Below are 6,000 nucleotides of genomic sequence, written 5' to 3'. Positions count from 1 at the left end.
ACCTTTTGACCCACCTTGATCGATTGCTAACACGGGTAAAGCCCTTTTACCCATGCTAGTTTCCGCCGTTCTAAGCATACCGTGAAGCTCACCTATGCTCTTATCCATCCCATTCATATTGTAATTAATTACAAATTGATCAAACCTTTTTGATAGGGAGTTAAGGATAAGATCGGTGGCTAACTCATTTGATATGTTTAGGTTAAGACGGTTAGCACGATCGATAAGGCTTTTCATCTTAAGTACATAAGATGAAACCGATTGGGTATCGTCCATACGACAAGCATGTAGCGCCCGAACCGTTTCGAAACGCTCGACACGCGCTTGTTGGAGGAACATCTCCTTCAATTGCGTTATCATGTCGTATGCACTATGATGCTCGAAATCCTTTTGGAGTTCGGGTATCATAGTCCCAAGCATTAAGCATGAGACTTGAAGGGAGTCGTGGCAATACTTATCGTAAGAGGCCATTGCCTCCACATCATTCTCATCCGGTTGATCGGGAATGGGGTCCTCAAGCACATACATTTTATCCTCTTGTTTGAGGACAATCCGAAGATTGCGGAACCAATCCATAAAGTTTGTATGGTTGAGTTTGTCTTTCTCTAAGAGAGACCTTAATGATAGGTGGTTTAGGTTAAGTGGTGCGTTTTGAATGTTGTTGTTGTTATTGGCGGCCATCTACAAAATTAACAAAGTTCGTTTAAGTATCGATTTTAATTTAACATTCAATACCCTTTAAATCAAATTGAATTATTAAATTCTAGAATCCAACGGTAAACCAAATTTCGGTTAGGTGACCTTTATCCCGCAATTTGATTTAGCTAGGTAGTCAATAATTGACAATTGCAATCCATTTGCAACTTCTAGAGTATGGGATCATGCAATCCTTTTGCATGGCATATTTATCCCATCAACGCCTATTTGTTCTTCATGCTTCGGTGACCCTAAGTTCATGATTCCCAAATCAAGTCGTCCTACATGTATAGACTTGTAAATTTAACATACATGTGGTTAGGTGACCTTTATCCCACAAGCATGCGAAATTTACCTTAATCACATTAGTTTGCTCATAATGGTTAGGTGACCTTTATCCCATCATGAGTTCCCTAATACTTTTAAGTGTCACACAATAGGATGGCGTTTAACTTGTTTACCTTGTTAATGAAAGGGATTTTGAGTTTTTGTTAATTCTAGTTTGAGAAAACTTTCATACCATACACCAACATGCATTTAGTGCATGGTACTTATGAAAAACCATTTTCATGTCTTGTAATTAAGCCAATTACTTAATATAAACCATTTTATATGTATGATCCTTAATAACCGTTTATTAATGTCCTTTTAGCCGTTTTTAATTTAACCCTTTAAATTGACGTTTTGCATGTCGTTAATAATGTCAATTTTAACCAATTTAAATTGCCATTTTAGTTTGTTGTTAACTTGTGTGATTAACTTGTAGCATACAAACATACAATCCACATAATCATACAAAACAACCACGCATGCAAAATCATATGTTCACAATCAAGCCATTTTTGGTAGACATTTGTTTAGCCGAAAACAAATGCCACCGGTTAAGGGTAATAACACAAAGTAGGAGATTTTAAAATCTCCCACTTAATCTTGCATCCAAATGCTTCTTCATGTGTTCTTCAAGTCTTCATCATCTTCATCATTTTACAAAATATATCCTAATACATTTTGTCTAGAAAATGAAATACAACCTAATCTATTTTACATACCAAATATAAAATAAATTACATAACCAAAATAATAAATATTACAACCAAATGAATAATTATTACATGCCTTTTGAATGAATGATAATACATACCAAATGAATCATAAATCAACCAAACAAACATTCATTCAACCACAAGGTCTTGGCTATGATTGTGAACATCAAAATGTCACCAAATATTAACCAAATGGCAAACCCAAAACCATTTTGGAACACCCATAAATTCGGCCAAAAGACCAACCCACCCAAATCCATTAATTTTTGCATTTTTCTTTCATGCATGTACATAAAATGCAAAATATAGTGGGTTTAATAAATCATCTCGAAGCATATTTCAACAACTTCGGCTCTAGATACCAATGTTGGGTTTTAACAAGTTTCATAATACTTAAAACATTTTAAGAAACGAATTAAAGCGGAAGCATGTTAGTATTACCATTTAAAACTTGTATATCTTTAACCAATTAAAGTTAAAACCCAATTAGGATCAAGTTGTGATATATACTTACAAACTACAAGATAGTAAGGAGGTTATACCTATTCCAAGCTAGGTGATGAATGATGAAGATGGTGATGATGAATGGAGCTCCAAAACAATGAAACCTCAAGTTGTTATACCCCAAACTTGTGCACCAACACCCTAGCTTTTGGTTAGGATTTAATGACACTTGAAAATGAACTTGTAAGATCAAAAATTGAACCCTTCCTTGCCCTTCAAACCCACGGTTTTCCAGCAGAAAAATGGGAGGAGTTTTGCTAATTTTTGATAAGTTTGAATGCATGTAAGAGTTGTTGACTCAATGCCTTGATACTTATGCAAAATACATGGGAACTAGCCATTCTTGAAAGTGTGTCTAGCATGCTACACCATACTCCAATGCCACTCCCATATGTTTTATATAATAAATGTTTTTTTTTATAAAACTAGCTTTTAAAAAAAAGAACTAATTTTATAAAATACATTTTATAAATTTGCATATTATTTATGTACATTTTATATAAAACCATTTATAAAATGTAACATAACATTATTAATTATTTAACCTATAAATAATTAAATCCATAATATATATAAATTATTCCATAATTTATATATATATATATATCAAGTAATATTTAAGAAAACCATTTTTCTTAAAGTTCAAGTGTCGCGTATTTGATCAATGAACCAATCGTTAAAATCAAATACGAATAAGGTGTCGGTAAGCTTGTTATTGGGTATGACCCGACTTGGATCAAAACATATTAGTCACGTTAATTTAATATGTCTCTCGGGCATATGAAACATCTTCACCGTAAGCATAGCATATTTCTTTATGTTTCATGTTAGCCGCTTTTTCTAAATCATGAAGTCCTATATTCGGATACATTGAGTCAAAATAATTTCTTAACCCGTTGCGTAAAATAGCATTTGGGTTCCCCGCAATATATGCGTCAAAGTAAACACATCGTAACTTATGGGTTTCCCAATGTGATATCCCCCATCTTTCAAACGAAAGTCTCTTATAAACTAAGACATTCTTGGAACGTTCTTCGAATGTCTTACAAACTGATTTCGCCGTAAATAGTTGTGCCGAAGAATTCTGACCGACTCTAGACAAGATTTCATCAATCATGTCTCCGGGTAGGTCTCTTAAAATATTGGGTTGTCTATCCATTTTGTGTTTTTATACTGTAAAATAGACAAGAGTTAGATTCATAAAAAAAAAAATACTTATTAATACAAGCAATTTTTACATATATCATAAAGCATAAGCACACTACATTACATATATTACACCACACGAATACAACTATCTTATTCCGACTCGCTCGTTTCTTCTTCTTCGGTTTTGGTTCGTTTTGCCAAGTTTCTAGGGATATATGATGTTTCCCTAATACGAGCTGTCGTTTTCCACAACGGTTTAGAAAAACCTGGTGGTTTAGAGGTTCCCGGGTCATTGTTACAACTTAAGGGCTTCGGGGGTTGACGATACATATAAAGTTCATCGGGGTTGGAATTAGATTTCTCTATTTTTATGCCCTTTCCGTTATTATTTTCTTTTGCCTTTTTAAATTCAGTTGGGGTAATTTCTATAACATCATCGGAATTCTCGTCGGAATCCGATTCATCGGAGAATTGGTAATCCTCCCAATATTTTGCTTCCTTGTCGGAAACACTATTGACCATAATTAACCTTGGTCGGTTGGTTGAGGATTTTCTTTTACTTAACCATTTTATTATTTCCCCCACCGGTTCTATTTCCTCCTCCTGTTCCTCCTCTTCCGGTTCTTCTTCGGGAACTTGTGAATCAGTCCAATATATGTTCGACTCTTCGTTATTATTAGGTGAGTCAATGGTATTTGTGCTAGAGGTAGACATCTATCACACAATATCAAACATGTTAAGAGATTAATATATCACATAATATATACATGTTAATAATATATAGTTTCCAACAAAAATGTTAAGAAATCATTTTTAAAGAAAACCCGGTCGAAGTCCAGACTCACTAATGCATCCTAACAAACTCGATAAGACACACTAATGCAAATTTTCTGGTTCTCTAAGACCAACGCTCTGATACCAACTTAAATGTCCAGTTCTTATTGATTAAAAACGTTCCATATTAATTGATTTCGTTGCGAGGTTTTGACATCTATATGAGACGTTTCTCAAAGACTGCATTCATTTTTAAAACAAACCATAACCTTTATTTCATAAATAAAGGTTTAAAAAGCTTTACGTAGATTATCAAATAATGATAATCTAAAATATCCTGTTTACAGACGACCATTACATAATGGTTTACAATACAATTATGTTACATCGAAATCAGTTTCTTGAATGCAGTTTTTACACAATATCATACAAGCATGGACTCCAAATCTTGTCCTTATTTAAGTATGCGACAGCGGAAGCTCTTAATAATCACCTGAGAATAAACATGCTTAAAACGGCAACAAAAATGTTGGTGAGTTATAGGTTTAACCTATATATATCAAATCGTACAAACCACAAGATTTCATATTTTAATATACATCCCATACATAGAGATAAAAATCATTCATATGATGAACACCTGGTAACCGACATTAACAAGATGCATATATAAGAATATCCCCATCATTCCGGGACACCCTTCGGATATGATATAAATTTCGAAGTACTAAAGCATCCGGTACTTTGGATGGGGTTTGTTAGGCCCAATAGATCTATCTTTAGGATTCGCGTCAATTAGGGTTTCTGTTCCCTAATTCTTAGATTACCCGACTTAATAAAAAGGGGCATATTCGATTTCGATAATTCAACCATAGAATGTAGTTTCACGTACTTGTGTCTATTTTGTAAATCATTTATAAAACCTGCATGTATTCTCATCCCAAAAATATTAGATTTTAAAAGTGGGACTATAACTCACTTTTACAGATTTTTACTTCATCGGGAAGTAAGACTTGGCCACTGGTTGATTCACGAACCTATAACAATATATACATATATATCAAAGTATGTTCAAAATATATTTACAATACTTTTAATATATTTTGATGTTTTAAGTTTATTAAGTCAGCTGTCCTCGTTAGTAACCTACAACTAGTTGTCCACAGTGAGATGTACAGAAATAAATCGATAAATATTATCTTGAATCAATCCACGACCCAGTGTATACGTATCTCAGTATTGATCACAACTCAAACTATATATATTTTGGAATCAACCTCAACCCCGTATAGCTAACTCCAACATTCACATATAGAGTGTCTATGGTTGTTCCGAAATATATATAGATGTGTCGACATGATAGGTCGAAACATTGTATACGTATCCATGGTATCTCAGGATTACATAATATACAATACAAGTTAATTAAGTTATAGTTGGAATAGATTTTTTACCAATTTTCACGTAGCTAAAAAGTGAAAAATTATCCAATTTTGTTTTACCCATAACTTCTTCATTTTAAATCCGTTTTGAGTGAATCAAATTGCTATGGTTTCATATTGAACTCTATTTTATGAATCTAAACAGAAAAAGTATAGGTTTATAGTCGGAAAAATAAGTTACAAGTCATTTTTGTAAAGTTAGTCATTTCAGTCGAAAGAACGACGTCTAGATGACCATTTTAGAAAACATACCTTCACTTTGAGTTTAACCATAATTTTTGGATATAGTTTCATGTTCATAATAAAAATCATTTTCCCAGAATAACAACTTTTGAATCAAAGTTTATCATAGTTTTTAATTAACTAACCCAAAACAGCCCGCGGTGTTACTA

The sequence above is a fragment of the Rutidosis leptorrhynchoides genome, chromosome 3 (assembly GCF_046630445.1).
Source record: "Rutidosis leptorrhynchoides isolate AG116_Rl617_1_P2 chromosome 3, CSIRO_AGI_Rlap_v1, whole genome shotgun sequence".
In the NCBI taxonomy this organism is placed as follows: Eukaryota; Viridiplantae; Streptophyta; class Magnoliopsida; order Asterales; family Asteraceae; genus Rutidosis; species Rutidosis leptorrhynchoides.
This window is presented reverse-complemented; position numbering follows the sequence as displayed.